Source organism: Gopherus evgoodei, chromosome 14 (genome assembly GCF_007399415.2).
Source record: "Gopherus evgoodei ecotype Sinaloan lineage chromosome 14, rGopEvg1_v1.p, whole genome shotgun sequence".
Classification (NCBI taxonomy): domain Eukaryota; kingdom Metazoa; phylum Chordata; order Testudines; family Testudinidae; genus Gopherus; species Gopherus evgoodei.
The window spans coordinates 20,808,975-20,825,232 of NC_044335.1; the positions used below are offsets into that span (position 1 = coordinate 20,808,975).

At 43.2% G+C, this 16,258-nt stretch overlaps 1 protein-coding gene across 2 annotated transcripts in view; it reads left to right on the plus strand.

Annotated features, from left to right (window-relative positions):
- Positions 1–16,258, plus strand: part of STK4 (serine/threonine kinase 4) — an 81,629-nt gene that overhangs the window by 52,563 nt on the left and 12,808 nt on the right. The gene's annotated exons all lie outside the window — the stretch shown is intronic.

Below are 16,258 nucleotides of genomic sequence, written 5' to 3' on the forward strand. Positions count from 1 at the left end.
CTGTCTTCCAACAGTGGCCAGTGCCGAATGCTTCAGAGGCAATGAACAGAACTGGGCAAACCATCATGTGATCCGTTACCCTGACTGCTAGAAGCTAGGACTGAATATGTCTACGCTGCAATTAGACACCTGCAACTAGGGGCTCGGACTAAGAGGTGTTTAATTGCTGTGTAGATAACCAGACTCTGGCTGCAGCCCAGGCTCTGGGACCCTCCCACCTCACTGGGTCTTAGAGCCCAGGCTCCAACCTGAGCCCAGATGTCTACACTGCAAATAAACAGCCCCTTAGACTGAGCCCTGCAAGCCAGAGTCAGCTGGCATGAGCCAGCTGTGGGATTTTGATTGCACTGTAGACATACCCTCAGAGGCTTAGGGTTACCAATTGATGCTTTCATATGAGCAGTAGTGGCCAATACAAAGTGCTGTACGTGTGAACAGTTCTGAATCTCCATCACAAATCAATCAGTTCATTACAAATATGTGAAAACTCAGTAATGCAAACTATTGCAGAATAGTGAACATCTGCTGTCTGCACTAATTCAGTCCTTTGTTGATATCTTCTGCTCTTGCCTATTCAAAAGATTCCTAACTCCATTATTGCTTATAATCTCTTGTTTGTTTGCTAAATGTGGCCAAAGTTTCAAGGTCATTTGTACGGGGGAGGTGATCTTGAACCTGCATTGCGAATTGCATACACAAATTCATGGTTGCTCCAAATTGCTGATCTGATTTTCAGTTAGCTCCTTGTATGTAGGCTTTATTTAAAAAAAAATAAAAAAAATTGAGAGCTTTGAATTCCATTTTAACACAAAATACGGGCATGTCAAATTTTGGATTGAAAACCTTATGGTGGGAATATCTGAAATGGAAAAAGTCAAGTAGTTCAGTGGCTTGAATATTTTTTTGAATATCTGCCGTGGAAGATAATGATTTTTTGCTCTTTTCCCCCGCATTGGGAGGAAAACGTTTTGTAAAATAGGAGTCATCATTCATTCATGCTGTTTCACTTTGGCACAAACTGACATTGATTTGATTGCAGAGCACTCACTGTTATAACTTGCTTCCAAAGTTACATTTTTGTTGCTGTATCATATATTGCAGTCTGTGCTTGATATATAGCTTAATTTTAAAAGTATCCTTTGGGAGAATTAAAAATTGCATGTAAAATATATAAGCTGCTGTTATGGTTTGCAATGAAGTCTTTTTAGATAGATTCATAATACTTCCATTTAAGAGGGCTGATTATGGCTGTACTGTAACCTAACAGTCCTGTAACGTTGTTTACGGGACTAAACCTACAAAGCTATACATGGATTGGCTCCTGGTTACCTTGGAGATGCCTCTTTCCCATGTGATATTGTAACAGTTGATCAACTGAGGTGGTCAAGTTGAAAATTCCTTAGATCAACCATGAGGGGCTAGGCTAGGGTATTTTCAGGGAGGAGTTCTTTAGTGCAGAATTTGTTTCCTTAGAACCTAGACTTTGTGACTTAAGGTCATACAAGGTCCACTTGTTCTCTTGGGCTTTTCATGAGGGATAAGTAGTTAGGTGGGAGTTGTGAAGACTGGAAGACGTTGGGTTTGGGACACTTGGCCCTATTTGTAAATTTTCTATGAAGAAGGTAGTTGGCACAAGTGCTTTTTAAATTTATTTTAATTAAGTGCTAAAACTATTTGGTGCTGTACAAATCAAAGGAAGAGACAGTCACTGCCTAAGGAGCTTAGTCTAAAATATTTATAAAACTTTTCTTGGCTGCAGTCTATAAGTAGTACATGGTTTAGTTTGGACAAATATCTGAATTTCTGTGTAAGGCTGGTCAAAATGAATTTGAGTCTCATTTCAATGCCTCTCTTCTTCCTTTTGTGTTTGATTCCTCAGGATACGTTTTTTATTTCTTCAGTTTTAACATATGAATAGAAAAGTCTAACTCCCGTTGGTTCTCAAACTTTTGTACTGGTGACCCGTTTCACATAGCAAGCCTCTGAGTGCAACCCCCCGCCCCACACCTTATAAATTAAAAACACTTTTAAATATATTTAACACCATTATAAATGCTGGAGACAAAGTGGGATTTGGTGTGGAGGCTGACAGCTTGTGACTCCCCCATGTAATAACCTCGCGAGGGGTCCCGACCCCCAGTTTGAGAACCCCTGCTGTACTATGTGTGTAATTACTCAGTCTTCCCTGTTTATCTCTCTGAAGCCCCTTTTGCTAAGGTTTTATGCTGTTATCTGTAGTAGTGTAGTAGGTATCCTTCAGTCTTGAGAGACCATGGGTATGCACCCCGAGAGGTAAGGAATTTACTCAGTTGTTTTTATGGCAGCCATGGTTGTGGCTGAAGAAACCCACTCGAGAGACCATCTCTGCCATACCTGTCACATTTAAAGGTGATGTGTTGACCCTTTGGGCTCTGCCTTCTGCGAGCTCTCTTCTCTTTGCTAAGCTGGACGGCTTCCTCTCATAACTCCAGAGGCCTTTAAGTTCTTGTTTCCAAAGGCTGCAATCCTGAGTGTGATCTTCTCAGTTGTCCACATCCCCTTTTTTGGGGGTCTCGTTTGCCCACATTCTTGAAACGCAATTTTGGGCATCCTTTGGGTCTTTTTCCAGATACCAGTTCACCATAGAGAATGTCCTTTGGGATGCACCTATCATTCATTTGGCACACACCAAGCCAGCGGATGCATCTCTGAGGAATGTTTGCATGCTAGGTATACTAGCCCACTTGAGCACCTCAGTGTTGGTGACTGACCCTCCAGGAGAGTCCAAAGATTCAATGAAGGCAACACAGAGGAAAGCTGTTGAGCCTCTTTTCCGATGAGGCTATAAAGTGTATGTCCTGGTCACGTACAAAAGTGTGCTGATAACACACGCAGGTTTATTATGCCCTTAGAGTAGAAAGAAAAATGTAGATCCCAGGGCTTTGGAGCGGACCCCGGAGCTGGACTGCAGAGCCACTCCGGAGCAGTGGAGCTGCAGGTTTTTGCCTGGAACTGAAGCGGAGCTGGAGCACAGCTCCAAAGCCCGATCCACATAGAACCTATTGAGGTTAAAACCTGTTGGAAATATTTTAAAGTCTCTGAAAACTAATAGGCTCTAATGAAACAAATAGTGTTTGCAAGTGGCTAGTCTAAGTTCCTTTGTGTGTTGTTTATACCCACAGCGCCATAATAAATAGATGGACAACCTACTCAGAATCAAAAATAAAAATATGAAAATCTGGCATGACAAAACAGTCGTTAGGTTTCTAGACATAGGTTTCTAGAGGACGCATATGGTGATATTGCACCGAAAGGTCATCTGAATCTTTGGTTGAAATCTCAAAGATTTGGTACCTGTTTCAACGAAGAGCACCATCCTGCAAGCCCAAGCTGTTCCTATTAAAATACCCTATAAACTGTTTGTTTTTCAGTGCTCCTTTACAGGATTTTCAAGCAACTGTCATCCCTTTTGCACTCAGATAAAACAATTTTATTACCTTAAATTGACTGAATGTTGTAGTGGATAGGGGACTCATCAGACTGGCATTTCCAGCTGTACTCCAGAATTGCCCCTTTACTCCAAAATGACCCCATGGATACAGTCCTTCCTCTATAACACTCCAGGCCTAGGGAGCAAATAGGAGGCAGAGTTCTAAATTGCAATGGTTGTTTCTAATCTATTACTGGCACTTAAGAGTAAGCTTGGAAAAACCACAAGCAGATCCAACTCAGGCCCATCGCTAATAGACATTAAGCTGCTTTGTTTAACTCAATTGTCAGTCTTTACTGGGGGGAAAAATGCTGTGGAAATTGTAGTGTACTGTACTTCAAAGTGTATCAAGTCTTTGGACAAATGATCATAATTCATTGAAGTTATCCCTTGGGCCTTACGCCTTTTACTAAATAGAATTGATTCTAAGCCTATCAGAAGCTCAGCACAATTAGATTATGCAGTTCTCTGACCCACTCTCTGTCCATTGGGAGTGGAGTGTAGCTGGTCAAGTGGTTCAGCTCTTGTAGTTCTGTGTGAACTTCTGTGTTCTCCCTTTTTCCTTTAACTAGCTAGGCATTGAGCTTTTGAACAAATTTTCCAATGTTTCCTGTCTTCCAGTAGCATTTTCACAGCAGGGTATAATAAGTATTAATGGAAGCTGTATGTAAATCTCAGCAGAATGCAAACCGTTGCGTTACCACTTAATTATAACACTTCCTCGGTAGTAAAAGCTTGCTGAGTACTTTTCTCAAGCAGTGTTGTGTGGAAGTCATGACGTTAACTTTACTCCATGTTTAATTTTACTGCTAGCAGAAACTCCTGGAATTTATTCTAATGTATAAAAAGACTTTGAGGATCCTATTTAAGGAAATCAGACAAATCATAATCACTTTGCAAGGGGAACACATCTGAAGCTGCAAGAGAAATCTATCCTTGTGTAAGCACTTTTTCTTAGTGCTATCTCCAGAAAACAGATCTTCTGGATAAACAAGAGAGGCTGGGCTCTCCTGTTGGTCTAGACAAGATGACCTTAGCCTGGTTTCTAATTCAGTTACTGAAAAAATAGCGAGAACTTATCTTTGTGATTTTTAGGATTAGTCATCTACTTTCTAGGTCCCTCAAGGAGTTTAGATTTTAAAATGCTTGAAGTTCAGCGCTACAGAACAAAACTATTGAGTTTGTCACTTTCTTTGTTTAGATGAAGTGGTCTGTTTTCAAATACGAAATAGGTGACTTGCGCTGATACTTGCTCAGACTGAAAAAGGAAATAGTCTTGGATCTCATATGATTTAAAATGTACTGATCAAATCTGTGTTTAAAAACTTTTTGATAATTCATAGCAGAGAATGGAGTTTTAGAGGCAATTTCCCCTGTCATGTAACTCCTGTGCATTACTGATAGTAGTAACAATATGGAGCAGCTGTATGAAAGCACTGATGCTAGAACCTCTCCTTTCAGGCATTATTATAAGCAATACTGAAATGGAATAAGAGCTAGTCAGTGAATCTGTAGTTATTGATGTGGAGCTGCATGGTGTTTCCTCAGTTTGCAGTTCCCTACAATCTGGATGTGGGTATCTGATTTGCATAATCACTGTACAGTCACTTCACAATAACTCGGTCGTGAATGTACAGATCTCTACTACTGGCCACTATTATCTGTCTGTAATTGCTTCCTGTATTTGGAATTTTCTGACTGTTTGCCAGCAACAAAAATGCCATTTTAGCTTCTCATTCCCTTCAGAGGAAATTGGTGAAAAGCAAAGAAAATAAAGCTGTCAGAAAGGTGAAAGAGAAATTGTGTTTATAAAGCTACAAATGCTTTTGACTTTCAATCTTCTCATATTTCTCCTCACCATCCCTGCCAGCTGGCAGGGCCTCTGTATTATTAAAGTGAATGACAGGGAGGGGCTGGAATATTTGCATAACTGAAAATAATCCAGGAGAGAAGGGCCTTGCTAACCTGTAAGGAGAGAATGGATGTGTATAGATAGGAGGGACGATAGAAATGTGGTGAACGCTAAAGTTATTGCTGTCCTTGATACAGAAAATATGAAGCCTGAACATAAACTGGCATATAATACTAATATAATATAATACTAATCCCTTCAGATAACAAGGGGTCAGAAGGTTAGATAGCTAAATGGTGAAAATGTAGTGAATATAGAGGAAGATTGAGGTCACTTGGTTGTGATGTCTGAGTACCTTCATAAGGGGCAAATAGCTTGTACTAAAGGGCTCTTTGATTCTTGTTATGCCTTTCTCAGCTAGATTAACGGCTGAAAGTTACACCAGAGAAATTCAAATTAGAAATATAAAGCTTTTTTCGTTTTAAACAGTGGAAGGTCATTGTTCCAACCATTCAAATTACCAAGGGAGGTCATAGGATCTCCATCTTTTCATGTCTTCAGATCAAGACTGGATGCCTTTCTGGAAGATGTGCTTTGGGGCATGTCTTCACTGCCGTTAACCCAAGAAAATGGCTTTCAGTTCTAAGCAACTGGCTAGCCTAGCCTGGATGTGAGCAGCCACACTGCAAAGTTGTGCTGGCTAGAAAACAACAATTCAGTTTTGTGAAAAAATTTCAAGGTTGCAAGGGCCCCTCCCCCCTTCCATTCCAATGTGAAACAAAAAACGAGACCTTTCCAATTTTTTTGTAAAACAGGAAGACACAAACACTGGAGAATGGATATCATAGGTTGACTGACTCTACAGCATATATCTACACTGCAAAGAAAAACCTGTGGCACTCAGTCTCAGAGCTCAGGTCAATTGATTCCAGCTTATGGGGCTTGGGCTGTGGGGCTAAAAATAGCAGTGTAGATGTTATCGCTTGGTCTGGAGCCTGGAGTCTGAGACTCAATACCATGGGTTTTCTTTGCACTGTAGACATGTTGCAGGTGGGGCTGGAACCCAGCTCGGCTTAAGCAACTGCATTTCCACTGAGGTTGTGAGGGAAAGGATCAGGTGATAGCTTGAAGTAGCTCAGTTGAGCTGGAGACAGGCAGGGAGTTGGTACACTTCTTCAGGAGATCATGGAGCAGGGGAAAGAGCCCAAATTACATAGGATTATCAGGCAGATGGCTTGCAAAATGTAATCTACAGGGAGCAGGTTAGGAAAACGGGAGAAGAGATGTTCACCTAGACTCCCAGGCAGATGGCTTGTGGCCTGTCTACATGTAGGGAGTAGATAAACCCCTGCAGAAGACCCTGGGAGGTGAAAGGATGTGATTGTGCTGAATGTGTGTTTAAATAGCTTTAATTTGAAGAAACAGTACTGAATCCCTATAGAAAAGGGGCTGGAATCCCGTGGCTGGAGAGTGTTCTTTGTTACCTGAGCTGGAGAGGACGCCCACTGGCTTACAGTGGAGAGGTAGAAAATTTTAGATGATTCCCCAGTCCCCAGGTTTCATGATGGATTTGAGCCCTGGAAGAAAAATGCCTTGTTGTGTAGCCCTGATACAGTGAGATGATTCAGCTGCAGTGGCTAAAAGCCCATATTCATGAACAGGAGAGTAGAACTGTCATAAGTGTACAAATCGCAATGTCCTGGATCTGTTGTAACATAATCAGTGTGTCTTAAATACCATCAAGCTGGAAGTAGGATTCCAAGTATGCTGAACTATGTCTTTTCTTTCCTTCATAGCCAGTAAGGTTTGGTCTACACTCAGGTTTTGGGATGAGGTTTTTTAGGGGGGTGGACTCATCTAACTATTTCAGTTAAGGTTGTCATTTTTATACCAATATAGTTAAACTGATATAACTCCTAGTGTGAACAAAGTTATGCTGGTGTAAAAGTGATTATTTCCATGATGGGAAATCAGTTTCTAAACCATTATATTTAAAGCAATACAAAAACTGTGTGTAGAGATGTCTATGCTTACTGTTCAGCATCAGCCCTCTCTAGCTATTGGAAATTCCAGCACAAGTGATGTTACAGCCTACAGTGTGTGTAGCCAGAACACTACCTAAATAATTAAGTTACATTAAAAGCAGAAGCTTGTGTTGTTGAGATTTTTATTTTTCAGATCCTTTGAAAAATTAATATGTTTTTTAATCTTACAAGAAATCCCACAGTGTTTGCATTCACCCATTGCCTTCACATTATTGAGAAACTTCACTGACATTCTGAGGCTTAAAAAAATGGAGATAATTAGTATTTAGCAGAGTACTGTGGTTTGTGCTTATTAACTATAATATCTTTTTATGACTTAATTTAGCATGTTTAAAATAATATACGTACAATCAAGCCCTGTGGTGTTTAAGGATAGCAGAGTAAGATTGACTGCAGATGTTTGACCATGTTTATAATTAAATCTATTAGTTGTCCTAGTTCTGTGATTTCTAAAACTATGTTTTGCATTGGGCAACTTGTTCTAGAGGGATAAAATACTTAATGCCTGTTTTCATGGGCCTTGATGTTGTTGAGAATGAGTCCTTAATTTTTATGTTAGTGTTTAAAATATGCAGGTGATGTTGAGCCAGCAATTCAAGGGAAAGTGCTAGAGAGGAAAAATAGTTGTGTTTTTAATAAAGCCAAAAACTTGCCAGTTTCAAGATCTGAATTCTGTACCACTGTTCAGCATGTGAAATTCCTCTCTGCGTTTACTTTATTTTTGCCAGAAGAATTACAGACTTTTTGCTGGTTGATTGGGACCTTAGAAAACAAGCTGGTGGCATGGTTCAATAATTTGCTGTACTCAGGGGCTCTTATTAAAAAGAAGTGCATATATTTGGCATGATGCTTAACCATTGTTTCAGGTTGCAAAAGGCTTGTACCAAGAATGGCCTTGGCGTTTACATCTCTCACAACCCTTATACTTGAATTTTTGAGACTTTACATATCATCTATCTTGGTGTCTGCTATCAGAACACACTAACATTTGGATTCTCATTACAGTTTGTTGGGTTGCAAATAACCTGTGTACAAATAGCTTCAAATCAGCGATTGTGGCCCAGAAATAAAATTCATGGTTTACAAATGAAGAATAAAAAGTGCAAAAATTTAGGCGTATAAGCATCGAAAACGGATTAGTAAATTTCTCGGTATTGACGTAGGTTTCATTAGAGGGAAAACATCCTGTTAGTATTGATGACATAGCTCTCTGAGCCAAGGTCATTGAAACACAAGTGCACATGGTCTCCTGCATGAAATGCCTTCCATCCCAAAGGATCTGTAAGCTCTTAACGCACTATTTATAGGAATCCCTTCATCCAACATTGAAATGTAGCCACTTCTGGAGTTAAATGTGGCCAACTCCATGCAGCTTGATCTGTATTCTTATGTACAAGAGGCTCAGATACTTTGAGATTCATTTACTTTATGATATTGCAAATTGTTGCAAAATATCCAGTTCCTGAAGACCTGAAATTGGAGGGAAGTAGTTTGGTAACAATTGAAACATATGCCAAGCGTTATTTTGAATGTGTTCATAAGTCTGCCTATCTACATTTAAGTTTCTTTATCTGTTTGTCGTGAAGACACAATGTGAACCGGGGTATGTTGTGACTTCTATATAACATACAAGCATGCTATTTGTAACCTGCATCCTATGACCTCTCCTGCCTCTCCAGCTACTGTCATATCTCTCTTCACATCCAAGCTCCTTGAGCATCCTGTCTGCTCCTAATACTTCAAATTCCTCTCCTTTCTCGGGCTATTTTGCAATCAAACTTCTGCCCATCCACTGAGGGTATGTCTACATCTACAATTTTGCAGCGCTGGTTGTTACAGTTGTGTTAGTACAGCTGTATAGGGCCAGCGCTGCAGAGTGGCCACACTTAAAGCAACCAGCGCTGCAAGTGGTGTTAAATGTGGCCACACTGCAGCGCTGTTGGGAGTGGTGCATTGTGGGCGGCCATCCCACAGAGCACCTCGTCCCATTTCGGTGCTGTGGCTTGTGGGAAGGGGAAGGAAGTGTGATTGTCTTTCCGCTTTCTGTTCCTGTTCCAACGCCCCATGGTGCTTTGGTACACATTCGGAGCAGTGTGGCAGCATTGTGATTGTACAGCGCTTTTTCTGCGTTTTTTTTTTAAAATGGATCCTGAGCAGCTGACGACCTTATTGATGAATGTTGCCAGCACATCGCGCTTGGCAGTGGAGCTATTCCTTCAGCTGCAAAATGAGAGTGACAGTGAGAGTGACAATGAGAGTGAGGAGTCAGACGATGATATTGAATCGCCTCACTGTGAAGACAGTAAATTGCTTGTGGCAGTAACAGACGTGCTCAGCTCTGTGGACCGGCGCGTTTGGGCTCGGGAAACCAGCACTCAGTGGTGGGATCAAATCGTCCTGCAATCCTGGGATGACGAGCAGTGGCTGCAGAACTTTCGGATGAGAAAAGCCACTTTCATGGGACTGTGTGCCGAGCTCGCCCCTACCCTGCGGCGCAGGGGCACGAGATTTAGAGCTGCCCTGCCTGTGGAGAAGCGGGTGGCTATTGCAATCTGGAAGCTGGCAACTCCAGACTGCTTCAGATCGGTGGCAAACCAGTTTGGAGTGGGAAAGTCTACCGTTGGAATGGTGCTGATGCAAGTTTGCAGGGCCATTAATCGCACCCTGCTAAGAAGAACCGTGACTCTTGGGAACGTGCAGGACATTGTAGATGGGACGCATATTCCTATTCTGTCACCACCCCACCTGGCATCAGAGTATGTTAATCGCAAGGGGTATTTCTCCGTGGTTCTGCAAGCGCTTGTGGATCACTGTGGGCGTTTTACTGACATTTACTCAGGATGGCCTGGAAAGGTGCACGATGCACGCATATTTCGGAACAGTGCCCTGTTCAGGAGGCTGAGGGCTGGGACTTTTTTCCCAGACCGCAAGATCACAGTAGGGGATGTGGAAATGCCCACTGTGATCCTTGGAGACCCCGCTTACCCCTTAATGCCATGGCTCATGAAACCATATACAGGGAAGTTTGACAGGAGCAAGGACCAGTTCAACTACAGGCTGAGCCGGTGCAGAATGACTGTGGAGTGTGCTTTTGGCCGTTTGAAAGCTCGCTGGCGCTGTCTTTATGGGAAGCTAGATTTGATGGAAAGCAGCATCACCGCAGTTATATCCGCGTGCTGCACCCTCCATAATATTTGTGAAGGGAAGGGTGAAAGATTCAGTGAGGAATGGACCTCCGAGGTTCGACGCCTGGAGGATGAGTTTGCTCAGCCAGAGAGCAGGGCTAATAGGGAGGCCCAGGAAAGGGCTTCAAGGATTAGGGATGCTTTAAGGGAGCAATTTGATTCTGTGAGCCAACAGTAATGTTTGATGCATTTGATGTGCTTTGCTTTACCTTGCTGTGTAATATTTCCCACTTCCAGCAACAATAAAACGTAGTGAAAGAAATAGAAAGAAAAAACTTTATTCAACAAACAGTACATAACAGGCAAGGGGGTAGGGGTGGTGGACTGTACATTTACAGGTTTTAATATGTCCTATTTTGATCAATATTCCCTGTCTGCTGCACTTCAGCATTACTATGCTGCAGAACAGTGGGGGTGGAGTGAACAGGGTAAGAATTATAGTTATCAGGGCTGGTAGGTGATCTTATAGGTGTTGGGGGCAGCTGGGGATAATATGGAACTGGCTGCTGGAGAAAGCTGTTTTGTGGAAAGACTGGGGAACAAGGAAGAGGTCTTTGGGAGGGCTGTGGGTTACCACGGTACATATTTGTCTGCATGGCTACAAGAGACTCGAAAGACTCAGTTTGGCGAGACAGGAGGCTTATCTGCTTTGTGTTTTTTTTGGCAGACAATTCCTTTCTCCTGCTTTCTGTTTGCCTCCATTCATGTACACTCTTTCTCCATTCATGTACAGTCTTTCTCCATGTACACTGCTTCTCCATTCATACGTCTTCTCTCTCCATTCCTCTGTATTCCTACTTTCTCTGTTGTAGTGGCTCATAACAGACTTGATCAATTCCTCTTTTGATTTCCTAGGATTCCGTCTCAAGTTCTGCAACCTACATGAGGCCGGTGATACGGCTGCAGTAGTCAAGGTCCCTAGAAAACAGAGATAGAACCATGTAATACACAGAGGCATCATTGTTTATTATCACAGTTGGAAGGACTTTTGAGACTTTTGGTAGCATCCTTCTTACATATCTCACATAACACAGAGAGGGCAGGCAAGCTAAGTCATGGCAAGAAATGGGGTGAGTGGTTTTGCCCCGATTTCCCCTTGGGAGTGGGAATTGACCACTGGGTCACTGGGGTTTATCAGCAATGGGTACAGGGGGTAGCTGGTGTCCTGAAGAAGGGACAATAGTGAACAGGAAGGTGGTGAGCTAGCTGCTTGGGGGGGGGGGTTCTTTAGTCTGCGTTCACACCGTCCTGACGGTGAGGGGGGGGTGGAAACGCGGTGCTGGATGCCTGCTTGGATGGGGGTCGGGGAACACCAGGGAACACTGCGGGGCTGGATGCCTGCTTGGAGGGGGGTCGGGGAACACCAGAGCACACCGCGGGGCTGGATGCCTGCTTGGATGGGGGTCGGGGAACACCAGAGCACAACGCGGGGAAGGATACCTGCTTGGAGGGGGGGGTCAGGGAACACCGGAGCACACTGCGGGGCTGGGTGCCTGCTTGGATGGGGATCGGGGAACACCGGAGCACACCGCGTGGCTGGATGCCTGCTTGGAGGGGGGTCGGGGAACACCGGAGCACACTGCGTGGCTGCCTACGTGCTGGGAGGGGGGGTGGGAAACACGGGAGCACACCGCGGGGCTGCCTACGTGCTGGGAAGGGGGGGGGGAAACAGAGCGCCATGGGCTGGGGAACCACGAATCTGGCGCCCTGCACTCAATTACCCCTAAACTCTCAACAGGGTTTCCTACTGCCAGACATATCACTGCTGCGTGTTACCTGGGAAGAGAGGGAGGGTCTTCTACAGGAATGTGGATACCGCCCTGGCCCCTATGCAGCTTGCCTGTGTGCAGCCATGGTCCCCCCACCCCTCGCTGCACAGTGGATCGGACGAGTTAGCCTAACCGGGACAGGGACCACGGTGGCTCTCCCGATCAATTTGAGAAAGCAAATTGCAAACACTCTTGCAGAAACATTTCAAGAGATTACCGAGGCAGATTACAGAGACGTGATAGATCAAATCAATGGGCTATTCCACGTTTAGGCATGCATGCAGGCAGCCATAACCAAAATCCTCCTCTCCCAAAACATAGAAATCTACTTACCCTGAGCACGATCCTCAGCTTCCTCCTCCTCATCAGCTTCCAGCTGCTGTGACTGGCTAGCCTCCTCCGGGCTTGAGAAGAGCTCCTGGCTGCATGTGTCCTGAGACTCCGGGGTGTCTCCCTCCACGCCAGTAGCCTCTCTGTCTCCGTCCTCTACAACATCCCCCACTGCTCCCTGCTCTGAACTCTCCATTGTGCTCCTAGGATTCGCAGTGGGGTCACACCCAAGTATGGCATCCAGCTCCTTGTAAAACCTGCAGGTTGTGGGGGCAGCTCCTGAGCGGCGATTTCCCTCACGGGCTTTGCAGTATGCACTCCTCAGCTCTTTAATTTTTACCCTGCACTGCAAGGCGTCCCGTTCATGGCCCCTTCTCATCAAGGACTGCGATATCTGCCCATACGTATCATAATTTCTCCTTCTGGAGCGCAACTGTGTTTGCACAGCCTCCTCTCTCCAAACACTAATGAGGTCCTGCAGCTCTGCATTGGTCCATGCTGGGGCTCGTTTGGTGCGTGGAGGCATGGTCGCTGAGTGATTGATAGATTAATTGCACTCCACACCTGGCTGAGCAAACAGGAAGGGGATTTTTAAATTTCCCGGGGCATTTAAAGGAGGGTTCAGGTGAGCACAGGGCAGTGGAGTTTGCTTGATTACCAGAGAGGCTTCTTCAGGTATGCTGGGATACCTGCTTATGCCACGCAGGTCAACAAAAACGCTGGTGAGTGTCTACACCTGATGACAGCGCTGGATCCTCTACACCCGAGGCTCGACCGGGTGTACGGCCAGCGCTGCAAACAGGGAGTTGCAGCACTGGTAGTGCCGTGCAGGTGTGTAAACATCCTAAGTTGCAGCGCTGTAACCCCCTCACCAGCGCTGAGTCTCACTAATGTCACTTAAGGTGAATGGCACTTTGCCTTGTACAAGTATCTCTTCTCAGTTCTCACCCTGCTCAGTCTGTCCACTGTCTTCAAAACAATTAATCACTCTTCCCTCCTTAGGGTGTCATAGTTCTGTGCCCAACTTGTTTCCCTTTAGTAATTTAATGCAGCATCTGCCTTTGCAGATGGTGACCCTTAACACCATTCTTATTTGCTTGCCCTTTTGCACCCTACATCTGGGTAACCTCTTTATAGTGTAACACTCCTTAGGCAAGGTTTTTTTTTCAAAAGTGACTAATGATTTTAGGTGCCTGAATTTTTGGGTGTCCATTCCAATGATCAGTTCCTTTAAAGGGGTTTGATTTGCAGCAGATGCACTTGCAGCACTTTTCTGAAAATCAGGAACCCTTTAGTGTGTGTCAGCTCAGGCACCCAAAAACAGGAGCAGCCAAAATCACTAACGGATCTCAAATCTTAGCTTCCTACTCTAATTTATAGCATGCCATCTTTGTGTAACTGTGTTAGATTTTAATGGAACAAATATAGGAAACAATACTTAATCTGAAAATCCATATCAGTCCTAAAACCTGTTTGTAATAACATTTTCAAGATACTGTATCTCTAGTAGCATATCACATTTTGGCATTTAATGAGTTAGAATAGCTTGAATAACCTTTTTTTCCCCCAAGTCATATCTAAATTTCTCCTAATACCCACAAGCAAATAATCAGTTTGGTACTCTGCTGACATAAAAATCTAAGCTGTTTAGAATTTCCTTGGGGCATTTTAGATGGTTGATAGGCATTCAAAGGTTGTTAAATTTGGTGTGTGAAACTGAGCATAAATGGGAAATACATTTGATAAATTTAAAAAATGTGGTTTTGTTAGCTTGACTTGTCTGGCTTAGATGTATCTCTACCATCAGGAGCTTCTTTCCCCATGAAGCTTCAGCTTTTTTCCTTTTGTATTTTAATCTTGGAAACTCCCAATCCTCCTGATGAAATTTGACAAAACCTATTTTCTACAGACAACAGAAATGGAGGTTTGACACTGAGGCTCAGGCCCAGTAAAAGCCAGTCAGACTATGTGGGCAAAAGGTGGGAGGTGAGAACCAGGCATGTGTGAGAGAGAATCAGTTGAGAACAACTGAAAAGTGTGAATGGAAAGATGGAAGACTAACTAGAGAAGGAATGGGGATTCCCCTCTGTGCAGTAGCTACAAGTACCTTTTCACTGAATTCCCACTAAAAACCCTGTGGGTTTTTTCCTGCTAATATCATTTAGGTTTTGTTGTATTTTCCTGAAAAAACTGAATCTTATTAGCAACTAAGTTCTAGCTGTGGCTACTGAGGTTGGCTTTGGAAATGCTATTGGGAGCTTCCTGTTTCCTTATCTCTTGATACTAGTGTGAGATTTTAATAGCGCCCTGTTTCTGGCAAGAGGTTTTGCATGGCTGCCACCCTTTTTAGAATTTCTTACTTAAATCTTACCTATTGCCTTCTTCCCGCAACAACTTTGGGATATGTTTTGAGCACAGGTTCACTGCTTGAAACTAGGTTTAAACTGCTAGAAGATCAGATGAATAAACTGTAAATCTGCCCCTCTGATACCTAAGATTAATGGTCAGGTTAACAAGAGTGGCAGCCTGCTGGGTGTTCAATAAAACGGCAAAATCCTTGCAATTTCTAACACATCTTTCTGTGGTTTCATAGTGTCTTTAGGAATTAATTTATCTTTTTGAAGAGCACTTTGTTTATTTATGACTTCCTATTCTTTCTTAATGCTATCTGTTCTCCTATTTCTGTACAATTCATCTCTGTGTTTGGCTGAGATGCACTGTATGTAGTATGCACTTCAGAGGTGAATAACACCTTATTTTGAAAACTCAGCTGTTTAATCAATAGAGACAAAGCACAAGAGCTACATAATCAAATGAAAACTCTCTAACCAGTTTTTGAAAGGAATTAAACTGTGTCCTTTCTGATAGAAATAAAGCATCCTGTATTAATCACTTGTAGCCAGGATGACAGACAGTTGGTTATGATGTAACTGGTTCAGACTGTATCATGTACCATTAATTTGTGACAGGCTGGAAAGTTTATTTTCTAAAATGAATTTTACAACTCAGTTAAGAATTTTACAGTGTAGTTTAGAGGTTAATACAGTTGGCTATTGACTCTGGTTCAATTTGCCAACAGCTCTAACCACTGGACCTCACTTCCGACACCTGAGTTCCTTACAGCCTGCTGGCTTTAGAGAGTATTAAAAAAAAAAAATCCTAAACTGTATGAGACATGGCAAAGATGCTAAGAAAGGGCTTTGTGCTAACTGGAGGATGAGGTTCAATGTCAGCAGATAACAAGAATTGCAAGAAGAATTGGGATTCAGAAGCTTTGGCTGTCCTCAGAGACCATTCTGTGGCTCCTTGTGCAGTTTGGTGTGAATCTGATCTGGAGACCGAGAACTGGCTTGTAGAAATACTGGCATGTAGGGGAAATATATGAATGCTGCTGGTAAATTGCAGTTGCATCTTTTCTATTCCTAACTTTTATTTATTTATATATAATCAATCACAAGATATGGAGCCTTTTTACCTCTGTCCCTTGTTCAGACGTGGTCCAGATCAGTAGTGACTTCATGCTGGTAAAGGGCAGTTGGCAAGGATCACATAAAATGAAATTAGTCTCAGACCAGCTCCTAGCAGGCAATGTCAGCACAACTCAGTTG